This window comes from Canis lupus, chromosome 25, assembly GCF_048164855.1.
Source record: "Canis lupus baileyi chromosome 25, mCanLup2.hap1, whole genome shotgun sequence".
Lineage (NCBI taxonomy): Eukaryota > Metazoa > Chordata > Mammalia > Carnivora > Canidae > Canis > Canis lupus.
The window spans coordinates 35430511-35447433 of NC_132862.1; the positions used below are offsets into that span (position 1 = coordinate 35430511).

The window sequence follows — 16923 nt, forward strand, 5'->3', positions numbered from 1 at the left end:
AGAATGCCCCAAGTAACACAGGAACAGCTGGCTGTTGCAGGAGTTCTGAGGAGAGCAGAATCTAGGAAAGTGTCGTCTGGAGTAAACTGCAGAATGAAGAGGTCCCCAGTGGATATTTCAGTGTGAATTCCTACAGTTCAACACTTCACATGAGCAGAGCAGATAATGAGAACTCAAACAAATGCTAATTGATTGAATTTTGAGGCAGAAATAACCACCTGGTAGGAATGGCGGGACTGCAGCATTGCTGAAAATGAGCCAGAGGACCAGGAATTCGAGAAAGAGGTAATAATAAAATTTATAAGGGAATGAACACTTGGGGAGAAAAAAAAGAAATAACAGATATCTAGCCACTTTGTTCGTAAGTTCTTCTTTTGTTTGAATTGCTCAATAAAATTGGAGGATAAATTCTGGCCTCTTCCTCTGTTGTATTTTTTTTTCCAATCCCTATGTTCTAGAGATTGTAACTCCCATCAGTGGTTCCTTCACAATAATGATATATTTTTTAAGATTTTATTATTTATTTATTTATTTATTTATTTATTTATTTATTTATTTATTTATTTATTTATTTTTAAAGATTTTATTTATTTATTCATAGAGACAGAGAGAGGCAGAGACACAGGCAGAGGGAGAAGAAGCAGGCTCCATGCAGGGAGCCTGACGTGGGACTCCATCCAGGGTCTCCAGGATCACGCCCTGGGCTGCAGGCGGTGCTAAACCGCTGCGCCACCCGGGCTGCCCAAGATTCTACTTATTTATTCATGAGAGACACACAGAGAAGCAGAGACATAGGCAGAGGGAGAAGCAGGCTCCTCTCAGGGAGCCTGATGTGGGACTCGATCCCGAGACTCCAGGATCACGCCCTGGGCTGAAGGTGGCGCTAAACTGCTGAGCCACCCCGGGGTGCCCAGTAATGAGATTTTTAAACAAAATTCTGTATACTAGAATAGAGATGTAGCAGTCTAATAGGATGCTGCAGAAATTACAAATGAATAAGCTACAGCCTCTGCCTCAGGAGATTTGGACGCTTGGGGAAGCAGAGTAGAAGATGGCATAATACGAAGTCAGGTCAGTTCACTTGGCTTTTTTTTTTTTTTTTTTTTTTAAGAATTTATTTGTTTATTCATGAGAGACACACACAGCGAGAGGCAGAGACACAGGCAGAGGGAGAAGCAGGCTCTATGCAGGGAGCCCGATGCGGGACTCGATCCCGGGACTCCAGGATCACCACCCGAGCTTAACCGCTGAGCCACCCAGGCATCCCTCACTTGGCTTTTATTAATCAATCATGTCAGAAAAGGTAGGAAGAACAACTGGCCGATGAGACCTCATCCCTTTAAAAAAAATTAATGTAAAATAAATCACCCATTAACCATTTTAAATGTACAATTCAGTGACATTTAGTACAGTTCATCCGATCTTAAGAGCTCCAAAGGAAGAAAAACTCTAATAGAGAAGCCTCTAGAGAACCAAAGTACCTCAATTGCTAAATACTCCACATTACACTGCACCTAAATTCTTTCTGTTCTAATAGGTGCTCCTTTCTGTTTGGTATGCGAGCTATCAGTGCTGAACAAACCAGCCACCTATTTAAGTTATCCGCGGCCCGCATTTCTTTAATAGAATTTGTATGAAGTGTTAGCATCTAATTTGGAATTCTTTCAGCCGTGTATTCTCTTTTGTGTTTCCTATGATTGTAAATTCCATGGGGGCAGGTCAGGGACAACTACTTCCGTTAATGCTATATCCCAGAAGAGAGCCCAGAGTGTATTTAGAAAGCATATGCTAATGAATGATTACCTGCTAATACTTTTATTTCCATTTATTCCTTAGGGCATCCCCAGCCAAGGCTTGAGGTTGCAATTACCCCAGGAGGGGACTCATCAGGCTAAACCCTGACCAGCCCTTTGGAGCCCTTTGGAGCACCAACGAAGGCCGCTGGGATCAGGTCGGACAGTAGGTGGTGCTGTTGCGCTTTACCAGGCCTTTGCACGTTTCACTTGGACTGACGTCTCCTGACCTGACCCCGGAGCAGTCTCGAGGGGAGGCACTCAGTGAGTAGATCAGCGACGAGGTTTTACCGTTTCAGCAGCTTTCCTGCTGGCCAGTGTGTGGTGAGTCCCGGAAACCTCAGTGCCCGCAGATTTCCCTTTGCGGGGAGCCCGCCCCGACTCCATCCTTTGCTGGCAGCCACGCCCCACCAGTGGGAAGGAGGGACCGAGAAGCATTTCCTTGAGACTGGCACACCTTGTCGTACCCAAACCGATGATTCTTTTCCCCCTCTGGCTGGTCCCGTTGCATCCGAAAGCAGAGTGGCCGGAGGAGGGACACTACCGGTAGTGAACTGGGCTTTGGGGGCAGTAAGGGTGGAGGCCGGATGGCAGTGATGCAGCTGGAGGGGTAGGGGTAGACTCGGACGTTTGGGAAGAAAAGAGGGAGGACAAGAGGGAGAGTGGAACGGTTGTGAGCGGTGGTGCGAATTTTATGCAAACGAACAATAATCACCAGGTGAACGAACCTGTATTTCTTTGGTAAAAACATCTTGTGAGTTTCGACTTTTAGGTTTTTATGACTGTGCAGTGATATGCTGTTCCTTGGTGACCGGATTTCTGTTTTCTTAATTTGTCTTCTCTTTTGCTGTGCTCCTTTCCCTTCTCCCTGTCAACCTCATCCCTGTTTTGTCTCTTGCCTTTCCTTTCATTTCTAGGAGTGTGGCCCCTTTCTGCTAGGAACCCCCTCGCCGGCTGAGTTTCTCAGACGTTTAAGACCAAGCTGTCTTCCTGCTACTTAGGGAGAGCCATCTGTAGTGTGGAAATCACGCACTAAAGCTCCTGTAACGTGCAGCACACACACTGAAAATGCATCTGGACCCGGTGCCCTTGACCTGACTGACCCTCCTCAGCAGTCCTTACAGCCAGCGAGGGGCTAGCTAGGCCTTTCAGGGAGGCACGGGGAGGTACAGTTGACCCTTGAACAACCGGGGTTTGAGTTGTGTGGGTGCCCTTATACCTGGATTTTTTTTTCAATACATTACAGTACTATAAATATATTTTCTCTTCCTTATGATTTTCTTAATAGTGTTTCCTTTTCTCTAGCTTGCTTTATTGTAAGAATACAGCATGTAATACATATAATCTACAAAATAAATACTGCTGGATTGTTTATGTTATTCGCAAGGGTTCCGGTGAATAGGCTATTAGTAGTTAAGTTTTGGAGGAGTCAAAAGTTGTATGCTTATTTTCTACTGCTCAGGGGATCCATGTCCCTAAACCCTACATTGTTCAAGAGTAAATTATACAGGCATACTTCAGAGGTATTGTGGGTGTGGTTTCAGACCACTATAATAAAGCGAATATTGTAATGAAGTGAGTCAAATGAAATTTTTGATTCTGGTGCAAACAAAAGTTATGTTTGCATTGTACTGTAGTACATTAAGTGTGGAATAGCACTATGTCTAAAAAGACAATGTGCATATCTTAATTAAAAATGCTTTATTGCTCTGGTGCTTGGGTGGTACGGGCAAAGTGTTCGACTCTTGTTTTCAGCTCAGGATGTGATCTCAGGGTTGTGAGATTGAGCCAGGCACCAGGTTCCATGCTCGGCATGGAGTCTGCTTAAAACTATATTTCTCTTGGGGTGCCTGGCTGGCTTAGTGGGTTAAGCATCTGCCTTGAGCTCAGGTCATGATCCTGGGATCCTGGGATGGGTGTCCAGCACTTCATTGGGCTCTACGCCCAGCAGGGAGTCTGTTTAGCTCTTTCCCTCTGCCCCTCCCCACCACTCTTGCTCTCTCTCTCACTGGAGCTCATGCTCTCTCTCAAAGAAATAAATAGAATTAAAAAAAAAAAAACTTTCCCTCCCTCCTCTAAAATAATTAAATAAATATTAAAAAATATTTTATTACTAAAAACATGTTAACTGTCATCTGAGGTTTTAGGGAGTCATAATCAGATTGCAGACCACTGTAACAAATCTAACAACAATAATAATAAAGTTTGAAACATTGTGAGAATAACCAACAGAGACACAAAGTGAACAAATGCTGTTGAAAAAAAATATAAGGTTAGGGGCACCTGGATGGCTCAGTCAGTTAAGCATCTGCCTTTGGCTCAGGTCATGATCCCAGAGTCCCTGGATCAAGCTCTGAGTAGGGCTCCCACTCAGCAGGGGAGGGGGGTCTGCTTCTCCCCCAGTCTTCCCCCTTGCTGTGCTCTCTCTCTCTCAAATAAATAAAATCTTAAAAAGAAAAAGAAAAAGGAAAAAAATGCAAGCTTGATACACACCTGCAATTTGTAAGAAACACATGATCTGTGAAGCACAAGAAAGCAAAAGGCAATAGGACAAAACACCTGTTTTGCTTCAGTGAAAATCATACACTTTTTCTTTAGAGCCTTAATCACTATTAGTTTGCTAGGGCTGCTCTAATGAAGTACCACAAACTGAGTGGCAACATAACTTCATTCTCTCACAGTTCTGGAAGCTAGAAGTCTAAAATCAAGCTGTTGGCAGATCAAGGTTTCTTTCTGATTGCTAGGAGGGAAAGTTCTGTCCCAGCGCCCGCCCCCCCCCCTTTTTTTTTGGCTTGGAGATGGCTGTCTTTATTTATGTTCATATGGTATCCTTTCTGCATACGTGGCTTTCTTCAAATCCCCCCCTTTATTTTTTTATTTTTAAAGATTTATTTATTTATTCTTGAGAGAAATACAGGGGGAGAGAGAGAGGGAGAGAGAGAGAGAAACAGAGAGAGAGAGACAGAGAGAGAGAGAGAAAGAAAGGCAGAGACACAGGCAGAGGGCGCAGCAGACTCCATGCAGGGAGCCCGATGTGGGATCCGATCTCGGATCCTAGGATCATGCCCTGAGCCAAAGGCAGATGCTTAACTGCTGAGGCACCCAGGCATAACAAATTCTCCTCTTTTAAAAGGACACTAGTTATATTGAGTAAAGGTCCACTTTAATGTCCTCCTTTTATCTCAATTGCCTCTGTAAAGACTATTTCCAAATAAGGTCACATTCTGTGGTACAGCATATGAATTTTGGGGTGGCACACTTCAACCCGTAACAGTTCCTTGTTCTTGAATTATGTACACACTCAAAGTTAGTTGAGCACATCTATTTCAGTTGTCTTCTGTAGAAACTGTGTTTTCCACCTTTCCCAACTCACCTCACAACCAGCTTCCACAAGCAGGTGCTCCAAACTCCTACTGGGGGGAGTTTTGTGGTTCTGCAGCTCTGTTTTTAAACTGAGTATGTTAGTTTCCTTTTTTTTTTTTTTTCAAAGAAGACAGAGGAGGAGACGGCATGTATACTGAGTGGGGGTGACAGGGGTAGGGGCAGAGGGAGGGAGAGAGAGTATTAAGCAGATTCCACGCCTAGTGCAGACCTTGACATGGGGCTTGATCACACAACCCTGAGATCATGACAGGAGCCAAAATTAAGATTCAGATCCTTAACTGACTGAGCCACCCAGGAACCCTGTTAGTTTCCTGTTGCTGCTGTAACAAATCACCACACATTAGATGGTTTAAACCAACACAGATTTTTACCTTATAGGTTCTAGAAATCAGAAGTTTAAAATGGGTATCAGATTCCTTCTGGAGACCTTAGGGGAAAATCCCTTTTTTTTGCCTTTTTTCAGCTTATAGAGACTGCTTGCATTCCTTGGCTCACGACTCCTCCATCTTCAAAGCCATATCAAGGTTTTCACACATTCCCTATGCTGGGAATGACACTTGTGCCTTTTCTTCCACATTTATGGTCTTTGTGACTATGTCAGACTCACTGGATAATCCGGAACAATCTTTGTGTTGATTAATTCCAACTGCAATCTAATTCCCCTTTGCTACTTTAACACTATTAAAAACTAACAGATTCACAGTTCTGGAGATTTGGACAGAGATGTCTTTGAGGGGCCATTTACTACCAGTCACACAGAGCTTTCAAATGACTGGGTTTTCTTTATTGGATTTATCATTCTCTTTTCACTCTGAGGGATCAATATTTTGCTTTCTACGTGTAGCAAAGAATTTTGTATCCCTTTTATAGAGAAAACCAGTACCCTGCCTATTGATAGAACTACAAATGTGTTTCCATTGAGTAGAGACCTGGGTACCTTGATACTTCCTATCTAACACTTAAAAATGACTCCCCAACCCTACTTGTACTTTTAGCATTATAGTTTAATTCTTATATCTAATTAATTTGTATAGGTTATTTTTCTATAAAAATTTCTTTTGGATCCGATGCTATTTTTATTTTTTAAAAAGATTTATTAACTTATTTGAGAGAGAGAGAGAGAGAGAGGAGGGGCAGAGGGAGAGGGAGAGAGGGAATCTCAGGCATATGCCCCGCCATGCCAAGTGGGGAGCCTGATGCAGGGTTCGATCCCATGACTCTGAGATCATGACATGAGCTGAAATCAAGAGTCAGACCCTTATCTGACTGATCCACCCAGGTACCCCCCAAGCTATTTTTATAGGTAATTTGGCTATTTATTTATTAAACAAGCATATGAATTTTGATATGTGCCAGACACTGCTCTAGGTAGAAGGGATACAGCAATGAAGAAAGTAGCCGAGGTCCTTAAATTCTTGTTCGCATGAAGTTGTCTCTCTCACTTCATTCTTGTCCTTCCCAACCAGCCTAGATTTAGCCAGTTTCAATTCCACACCATACCTCTGACTTCAGATGTGGCTACTGCCCTCTGCCTACTTCTGGGCTGGGCTAATGGAGGTGCTAAGAAGCTAACCATGCCCTCAAGGAAATTACCATCTGGTTGGGAAGACACAGATAATAACAGGAAAACCAATTAAACACTGAGTAAGCATGTTGAGTATTCAATGCTCTATATTAGCATGTCATCTCTTGGACACAGTTTCTAACTGGAGAGAATGAAAGTAGAAGGAAATGAGTGCACACACACAGACACAAAGCAGCTACTTGTACAGGGATCAGTGTGGAATGGAAAGAATCCTGTCCTGAGTGCTGGGACCTGAAATCTATTTTTAAACTCTGGCACTCTTTTCATGAGCAAAGAGCAAGGGACTTACCTCAGTGTCCTTCATTCTTTTATTAAAATCTTGGGCAGGTATGAGATAGATTTCCAGGGGCTAGTCCAGACGCATAAACAACCCAAAGACCTGGCAGGAAGAAGAAACTATGAAAGTACACATACATAATGAATTCTAAAAACTAGGATCTTTTTCCTTATCCTCATCCCTATAAAACTTAACTGAATAAAAAGGGATTAGACCTCTAGTTAGCTTTATGAATGGTGGCAAATGATAGTGAAAGAGCACCAGGTGGAGATTCAAGACTCACACTAGTAGTCTTAGCTTAAGGGCTAATTAACTGTTGGAAGATACCCTTCAATTGTGTGCCTGAGTTTCCTCATTGGTAAATTAAGGAGGTGAGGTTTTTTTGTTGCTTTTGGAGGGCTCTCTGGTTGTTTAGGATTCTATGCATTTGTGGAGAAGGTGTTGCACTTCATAGCATGCTCGTCAGATAGAATAAGAGATGGAAGGCAGGGTTGCTGTTTTTATTATTTCTTTAGCAGGGAGGTGTGGCTATAGCAGCCCAGAAGGTACAGCTATGGTTACCTCATTTATAGCACAGGAATCAAATGGCTTTTTGATATTGAAAGTTGAACCTGTTGTATTTGCATCCTTTCTTGAAGCCTAAGCATCTCCCATATCACCAGGTGACTTTGATTTCATTCCCTGTAGTTCTTGTCCTCACCCACATTCCATTCTTAGGATGGTCTAATCAGGAATTCAGGATCAGGAGCTTTCACTTCTGATTAGATCTTCTGACCCTGGGTAAGTCATTTTATCACTCAGAACTTAGTTTCCACATGTGAAGTTGTTAAGACAGTCGTGGAGTATTCTGAAGTGGCTTTCTATTATAAAAATGAAGATAACTTTGAGGAATATTCTGATTCTGTAGGGTTGGGAAAAAAGAAATACAAATAAACCACATGTGATTTTATAATTATCTATAAAGTACCACCCCCTCACCACCACCACATTTATCTTCCCAAGGTTGCTCTTCTTGGGCTGATATTAAAATTGATTATTTTTAACTCACTGAGTTAGCATTGACTGGGGAATGGACGCAAGCTGACTTAAAAATGGAAGTACAAGCTTATGTTAACTACAAATCAACGGCCAATAAAGATTTGATAGTATCAGCAAGGCCACAGGTTGTGGATTTATAGATATTCAGATAGCATGTGAGGTAAGTCACTCACGAAAAGAAGTTCTTTGAACCCTGGGATAGAATTATCTGTGCTAGATAGAAATTCTTGTATTTTTACACATGAGATGTAGGATTAAACTGTGATATTGGGGGCTGCTCCTTTGTGGCTTTTATTCAAACCTCAATCAAACATATTTTGGGTGCCCAGAGAGCAGTGTTCTCCATAGGTTAGACATGAAGAAGCATTTATGTTGATAGCAATCTAGAGAGATGTGTTTATTTGGATATCATCTCTAGTACCACAAATTTGTGACAACCTGAGAAATTAGATTAACTCAGGCTCCTGAAAGAAAATAAACTGGAGGACACCTGGGTGGTTCAGAGGTTAAGCATCTGCCTTCGGCTCAGGGTATGAATCACGGGTCTGGCGATGGAGTCCTGCATTGGGCTCCCCTTGGGAAGCCTACTTCTCCCTCTGCCTATGTGTCTGCCTTTCTCTGTGTGTCTCTCATGAATAAATAAATAAAATCTTAGAAAAAAAGAAAAGAAACTGAGTTCTGACACTAAGAGGTGGAAAACGTGCTGCTCTATGGTCTGTGCATTTATCCAAATATGAGAAGGACCAGTCGTGGCCTTTTATTATGCTATGGTATTAGATATATGTAGCTTGTCTGGTCAACCTATAAGAGGCATTCACTGTCCAACCTGTTCTAGAATGAATTTTCTCAGAGACAGAACATTCTGTGGTATTGCCAAGTCATACACAAATTTTGGCTTAACCTTTAGAGGCCATGGAACTGTAAATGTTAGCAGTGACAACAAATGAGACTTGTACACTGAAAACTACAAAATATCATTAAAAAATTAAAGATCTAAATAAATGGAAAGACAGTCTGTATTCTTAGGTAGGAAGACTTAATATTGTTAAGATGGCAGTATTCCCAAAGTTGATCCACATAGTTAATGTAATCTCTACCAAAATTCCAGATGGCCTTCTTTACAGGAATGGTCAGGCTGATTCTAAAATTCATGGTGGAACATAAGGGTCAAACATTAGAAAGAGAACAATATTGGAGGATTCGAATTTAATGACTTTAAAACTCATTGCAAAGTTAAGTACTTTAGACTGTGTACTACTAGCATAGGATAGACATATAGACCAATGGAGCAGAGTTGAGAGTCTTGAAATAAACTCATACCTATGGCCATTTGATTTTCTACGTAGTGCCAAAACAATTAATTGTATGGACACACTGGATATTCATGTACAACACTGAAACACTGAAATTGCCTTGAAACAACTGGATATCCATTTGCAAAGGAATGAAATTGAATGCTTACTTCATAACATGCAGAAATCAACCCAAAATAAGTCAAAGACCTAAATATAAGAACTAAAACCATCATTCAGCCACAAAAAAGAATAAAGTACTGATTTATGCTACAACATGGATGTGATCGTTAGGAGGTGGACTTAAGATGGTGGACAAATATGGGGCTTTCCTCATCACTCAACACAGCTGTACTGAGGTCAGATCACACCCAAGAAATAGATCTGAGGTTTGAAAGAAGGATTTTCACAGTTGGAGGCTGGTGTAAGGTGCATGGACATGAATTGGGGGAGAGAAGAGCTTCTGTGTTGGGGAGAAGCAGGAACACTTTCTGCAGGGAGAGAAAATGCTTAGGGAGAGAAATGGCTGAGAGAGAAAATTGAAAGATGTGGGGTCAGGTTTTCACAAGAATAAAATCTCTTGGATGGCAGACTGTGTTGGTTAATTTGATGTGTCAATTTGGGCTGAGGAATGCTCACATAGCTGGGAGACATTCTTTCTGGGTGTCTCTGTGAGGATGTTTCTGGAAAAGATTAGCATATGATTCAGTGGACTTTGTAAAGATCTGTTCTCACCAGTGTGGGTGATCATCATCCATCCTGTTGAGGGCCTGAATAGAGCAAAGAGGTGGAGGAAGGGTGACTTTCTCTCTCTTGAGATAGGACATCCTGCCCTTCAACATTGGAGCTCCTGGTGGTCTGGTCTTCAAGCTCTAGGACTTCTACCAGTGGTCCCCAGTTCTCAGGGCTTCAGCTTCACACTGAATTGTACCACCAGCTTTCCTGACTTTTCAGCTTGCGGATTGCAGACTGTGGGACTTCTTGGCTTCCATAACCTCATAAGCCAATTCCTATAATAAGTCTCCTCTTATACATCTGCATATTCATGTATATCTACATATATACATCTATATATCTTATTAATTTTATTTCTCTAGAGAACCCTAAGTATTACAATGAGTGACCTTAAAAATATGCTAAGTGAAAGAAACCAGAGAGAAAGCTACAAATCGTATGATTCTATTCATATGAAATGTTCAAGAAGGCACATCCACAGAGACAGCAAAAATGTTAGTGACCGGCAAGGGCTGGGGAGAGTGGGTATTGGGTAGTGACTGCTACTGGTATAAATTTCTTTTGGGGGATGATGAAAATATTCTAATATTAGATAGCAATGATGGTTGTACAACTTTGTGGATATAAAAACCACTAAAAAACTTTTAAAAGAGTGAATTCTAGGGATCCCTGGGTGGCGCAGCGGTTTGGCGCTTGCCTTTGGCCCAGGGCGTGATCCTGGAGACCCGGGATCGAGTCCCACGTCGGGCTCCCGGTGCATGGAGCCTGCTTCTCCCTCTGCCTGTGTCTCTGCCTCTCTCTCTCTCTCTCTGTGACTATCATAAATAAATAAAGAAAAAAAAATGTAAAATCTTTAAAAAAAAAAAAAGAGTGAATTCTATGGTATGTAAATTATATCTTGGTTAAAAGGAAGGCAATATTGAAGGTAATTCTAGTTTTTCAAAAAAAAAAAGAAAAGAAGAAAAAGATTTTCAAGAATTTGCTACGAAGATGGTATAACTGAAGAAAACGGATTCCAAACCCACACAACCTGGAAATTTCAAATCTCTACTACTAGCTACGTGATCTGGAGCAAGTTATTTAACTTCTCTGTGGCCCCGTTTCTTTATGTGTATGTAAAGTGCTTAGAACAGTTTCTAACACATGGGGAGCACTATATGGATGTTTGTTATTGTAATTGTATGCCATAAAATGTGCTAGGCTGTAGTGGGAGGCAAAAACCAATATCAAGGAAGCTGTGCTACCCGTAAATGACTGTTAAGGAGGAGCAGAGCAGGGCAGAGTCCAAAGCAGATTGTTTCACTTGGTTTATTGGCTGAACTCTGTTCCATGGTGACTCATGGAAGGAAACTGAGTTTAATGGAAGAGGAGGGAGAGAGAATATGGGTCCAGGATACAATACCTATATCTAACCTTTCCTGGGTCCTGAAAAAGATCCAAACCTATGTTAGGAGAGAGGGAACCAGAGTAAGGGATGGTGGAAAGTACCAAATAAACTTTCATTGTTCAATTTAAATATATATTAGGCAAAAATCTTGAGGGTTTTCCTCTGGATTTGGACAATAAACTTATGATCTTTGTTCTCTTCCTATCTCTACTGGGATCTTGTTGCCTCTTTCATTTCAAAATAAAATCAAACAAATCTTTAAAGATTTTATTTATTTATTTATTTATTTATTTATTTATTTATTTATTTATTGAGTGTAAGGGGAAGGGCAGAGAGAGAATCTCAAGTGGAGCACAACATGGGGTTCCATCTCATGACCTCGAGATCATGACCTGAGCTGAATCACAAGTCGGATGCTTAACTGACTGAACCACCCAGGCACCCCCAAAGAAAGCTTTAAAGTTCATTTCCCTGCCACATTTTTATTCCCAGGACAAATCAAGAAACCAGGACCGTGACTGGTATTTCTAGCAATATTCACATCCCTTTGTTTTATTTTAGTTTTTATTTTTTAAAAGATTTTATTTATTTATTCATGAGGGACAGAGAGAGAGGGAGAGACATAGGCAGAGGGAGAAGCATGCTCCTCGCTGGGAATCTGATCCAAGACTCTATCTCAGGACCCCAGGACCACGCCCTGAGCCAAAGGCAGACAGATGCTCAACTGCTGAGCCACCCAGGTGTCTCAACACATGCCTTTGTTTTAAAGATTTTTTTTTTTTATTAATGATAGTCACAGAGAGAGAGAGAGAGAGAGGCAGAGACACAGGCAGAGGGAGAAGCAGGCTCCATGCACAGGGAGCCCGACGTGGGATTCGATCCCGGGTCTCCAGGATTGCGCCCTGGGCCAAAGGCAGGCGCCAAACCGCTGCGCCACCCAGGGATCCCCCATGCCTTTGTTTTAAACTGCTCTCTGCATCTTTGCAGGGTGCATTTACTATTCCTAACTTTTCTGTAGATCTGACTCTTTCTGTCAACATATTGCAAAGAAGGACTAGGTCACATAGTCATTTTGAGGGGATGATAGAAGGTATTAAATTTTTTAAAAGGATAAAGAAAAACTCTGAATTCTCTTTTCCTATGTGAATGTATATTGACAGTACTTATGTACTAAGCATGACTAACTGGACACCCCTTGTGAATAATAATCAATCATACATTTTCTCAGATTGGGGAGTACAGTAAGAATAATGGGGAGAAGAATCTGAGACTATTGGTTTCCTTACTGCCTCTATCAAGATTGGTTCAGGAACTGGGTAAAAATGTAGCCAGCAGATAGGTGGTATCAACAGAACCAGCTAGAAGGAGTTGAGAAATTTAGGGACAAAAAAAAAAAATTAAAAAAAAAAAAGAAATTTAGGGACAGAAGGTGAATTAACTAACTAATTAATAATATATCACTATCTGACATTCTGTTTTATACCTTAGTTTACAGCATTATGCTCTTTGATCAGTCTTATTTAAATATCCCTTCCTCAACATGTTTGTCAAATTCAGAGACCTCCTAACAGGTATGATACTTAGACTGTCAAATCATCTCTAGTTGATATGAAGAGTTTTAAAACCCACATTAACTTTATGATTACTTTAACTTCCTCTTTACACACAAGACAAAAATATAGTTAGATCTACAAATATTATAAATATTTTGACAATGGGTGTTTTGTTTTCTTATTTGGGGTTATTTACATTTACTGATTGGTACAGCTATCTGACAACCTCCCAATCTCCCTGGAGATTGGCACAGGAAGGAGGGAGGTGGGGAGAGATTATCATATATTGATCGTCCGTCATGGGCCTGGCACTATAGTAGGTATCTTACATCAGTTATCCCACAGGGCTTTCAACTGCCTCAATAGGCAGATATTGTCTCTACCTACACATGGAAAAACAGAGGCTCAGAAAAGTTAGAATAAGTTATCCACAGGCATGATGGATGGTGGACCTGAGATTCAAATGGAAGTCTGCCTCCAAATCTCCTTCTCTTACCACTAGCCCATAGGAAATTATAGGCAGGGTAGGGATAGGAATGAAAATTGAGAGTTCCTTGGGCTGCTATGATATGGGTAGGAAGATACAGATATGAAGGAGCCTTTAGAATTTGAGTGGTAAGGTGGGATGGCTGGTTGAGGGGCTTGCTCATTGCCCTGACCCTCTTCCAGTGAGATTCATTTTCTGCTGTGCTCTGTGGTTCTTCTCTGCTCTCAGGAGAGAAAGAGGTGTCCTGCTCCCTAAACTAGGACAGGAAGGCACGGCAAGGTCAGGTGTTCTGCCTCTGGATGCTTGCTAAATCACCTATTAAACCCAAAGTAGAACTTCAAAACTTCTCTTTAATAGCAGGGAGCTGGTGCTGTTATTATAGTACCAGCTCCCTGCTGATCCACTTCTCCCAATTTCCAGACTGCTCAGCTCTGAAGCACAGGGACCCACTTCTAACAAGGGGATGGGCTGCTTGTTCCTTGTTGTGCAGAATGACATTCCCAGAGGCGTCTTTTTCGTCTTGCCAGGTGTTTGTTGTTGTTTACCTAGGATTACCTTCTGTGTATAGAATCTTTACAGGGACACACCCTGTAAGACACAGTACTGAGGTAAAGGCAATTGAGCTGATTTCCTGATTGTGAAATCTCCTGCCCATTTGTCTCTCAAATGGGTCTGCCTGGATCTGGGACTCATGAGAAAATGTGTGTGTGTGTGTGTGTGTGTGTGTGTGTGTTCTTGCAATCTTTCGCAGAATATCTTCCTTCTGTCATTTTCAGTATGGCTTTCCTCTCTGCCAGAGGGCAATGTGCTAGAATAGGCTGGAGGAGTGGCAGGACAACATAGAGTTCCTCATTTATGGGGGAAACTGCCAAGATTTTTGAAGTACCAGAATCTCCCCACCACCCCTGAATGAAAAGCCTGGCAGAATGAGTAGCAAAGTGGGGGACTGATCCTTGGAAATACAATGTGACTGAACAATAGCAGCGAGTTGTTTGAGAGAAGCCCCAAGCAGGTGTCTTCTGGTGTTTCCATAAGGTAGGAAAGGAGACACAGATGCATCAGGAACAATTCTGTGTTTAGAGGAGGGTAGTAGTTGTGTGTCTTTGGCTTTTTCCTTATTGAGAATACTTTTTCTGGGCTGGGAAAACTGCTGTTGATTAGTGATCTTGGGAAGAGAAAAGAATCAGTGGGAGGATAATTTGAGATATATGTTATTTCTGAGCTTTTTAGGTTTGAACATGGTAGATGGAGAATTATGTTATCAAGAACATGAAAAATAGAATGGTAATTATAATAATATAAAAATGTCTTGAATTTGTATAACATCTCAAAGGAAATAAAATTAATCTCTGTGATCATATTCAAAATCTGTTGGGCTACGTAGTGTTACTGCAATTCTTATCTAGATGTTAGGGGGCCTGTCTTGCAATCACAATGCTCCTCTATAAAGCAAACTTTTCAGGAGGTGCTAGGATAGAAAGTAAGATTCTTCAATTCATCTCTCTTGTGTAGCATGTGTTTTAGGAATTCCTGTAGATATGTAAAAATAAGAAACAAGAAAAGCTGATAACAGTCTCATTGTTGAAAGACACTTGTTTAAACAAGGTCAGGATTCCCAGGCACCACAGGAGACTCTCTTCCAACCATTTCAAAGTGCATTTGAAGCTCTGGGTTTCTAGGAAGGTGGGGGAGGATGAAGGTCAGAACAACTACAATTCTTCAATATCTGAGAAGAACAGGAGGACAAGGGATTCCCTCTGGGTAACCTCCTCTTCTCTCTGCCTCATCCACACCAGGAGCTATCACCCTGCACAAGGCAAGTTATCTACATTAGTCAGGTTTTCTGGATTGAAAGATGGTCATCTCTTCAGTGTGCCTTTCCCTTTACTCTTTGTCCTCTGACAAGTGTGCTTCAGGAGAAAGGTGGAGCCTTGGGTGTTGCATAGTGATCCTACTTCTTTAGCCTGTGCCCTATCTCTTGGGAATTCTATCCCTTTCCTGACCCTCATGCTCACAGTCAAAGATTGCTGGTCCTGGAAACTAGACCCTTTCCCTCAAAAAGCAGAAGGTAGAAATAGGATTGAGATCAGACCCAGGAAAATGACCAAACAAAGAAAATGATCCAAGATTCCACGATCTGGTGAGTACTGGGAAAAGTTTCTGATTTTACCATTATTTTTTTAATACAGTTTGAAGACAGACATGCAGACATTGTGCTCCTTTAAGATCCTGGAGAACACACGTACAGGCAGATTCTGTCCTTCCCAAGTTGCGTTGTATTTGTTGGTGAAGTTTGGTTTCAGCATTATGCTTTCTATGGTTCTTTTGGATTCTGACGTAATTCCTTCTTGACACTATTAGTCTTGTCCATTTGAGTGACAAGTACAGATGTGTAGTAGTTTAAGGAATATTGGGTTTGTAATTGAGAGACAGGGGTACGAAACCTTGCTGTTGTTTACTTGCTTTTTATGTTTTTAATTTTTTTTTAACCCTGGCTTATTCAGAACTTAATCTTTCTGAGCCTGTTTCCTCTTTTGTGTGAAGGTACCTAGCACAATACCTGGCACATTGTAGTTGCTCAACATATGTTTATTAGAGCTGAAAATAGGAAGGACAAATTGCTTTTCAGAATGTTGAAGATTAAGTAATTTTGGAATCCTGTAGATAGATCTGAACAGTTTTCTATCTCATTTCCAATTTAACATGTTTGTTCCATTAAATGGTTTTTGGTTTTTGTTTTGTTTGTTCATTTTGCTAAACAGCTCAAGGATAAAGATGAAAGGGAGGGGAGGAGAAGGTAAGGTGAGCTAGAAGGCAGACTGCCTCAGTCTGGGGGCTGCTACCTCCATATATTTTACCCTCCTCACCTGAAGTCTTTGAGTCCTTTGCCCCGTAGCCCATAGTTATTAATAACTCCCTTACCTGATATGGCATCTATCTGGGCAGATGGGTCATTTGTCCATAAAAAGAACATGCTGGCAGACCTACTTGTGTTGATACACAGGCGGTAAGGTTGAGGGTGAGGCTGGTGTAATATTTAGTCATATCTTATGGGAATGGGACCAGGTGTTAGACAGAGGTCAATGAAGGAATTTCTCACAATGTATAGTATGGAATACAGGAGAGGGGACCTCATTTTTAATGTTCTATTTGTAGATGTATTTTGGTATGAAGAATTTCTTCTGGACACTCCTGGGTAACTTGCTGCTCTATGAGACTATATTGTGCTCACTTTACAGAAGTGTTGCTAGCGAGGGTTGTGTTATTCTTTTTTTTTTTTTTTAAGATTTTATTTATTTATTCATGAGAGACCAGAGAGAGAGAGAGGCAGAGGGAGAAGCAGGCTCCACACAGGGAGCCCGATGTGGGACTCGATCCCGGGACTCCAGAAT

At 41.4% G+C, this 16923-nt stretch overlaps 1 protein-coding gene across 2 annotated transcripts in view; it reads left to right on the plus strand.

Moving 5' to 3' along the window:
* Positions 1–1867: 1867 nt before the first annotated feature.
* STYK1 (serine/threonine/tyrosine kinase 1) overlaps positions 1868–16923 on the plus strand; it is a 33234-nt gene continuing 18178 nt past the window's right edge. Inside the window, exon 1 of one of the 2 annotated variants that reach the window (XM_072799018.1) lies at positions 1868–2339. The gene's annotated coding sequence lies outside the window, so the exon portion shown is untranslated. Of the gene's footprint in view, positions 2340–15295; positions 15672–16923 lie in introns of those variants that run through there. The other variant, XM_072799017.1, reaches the window with a different exon arrangement.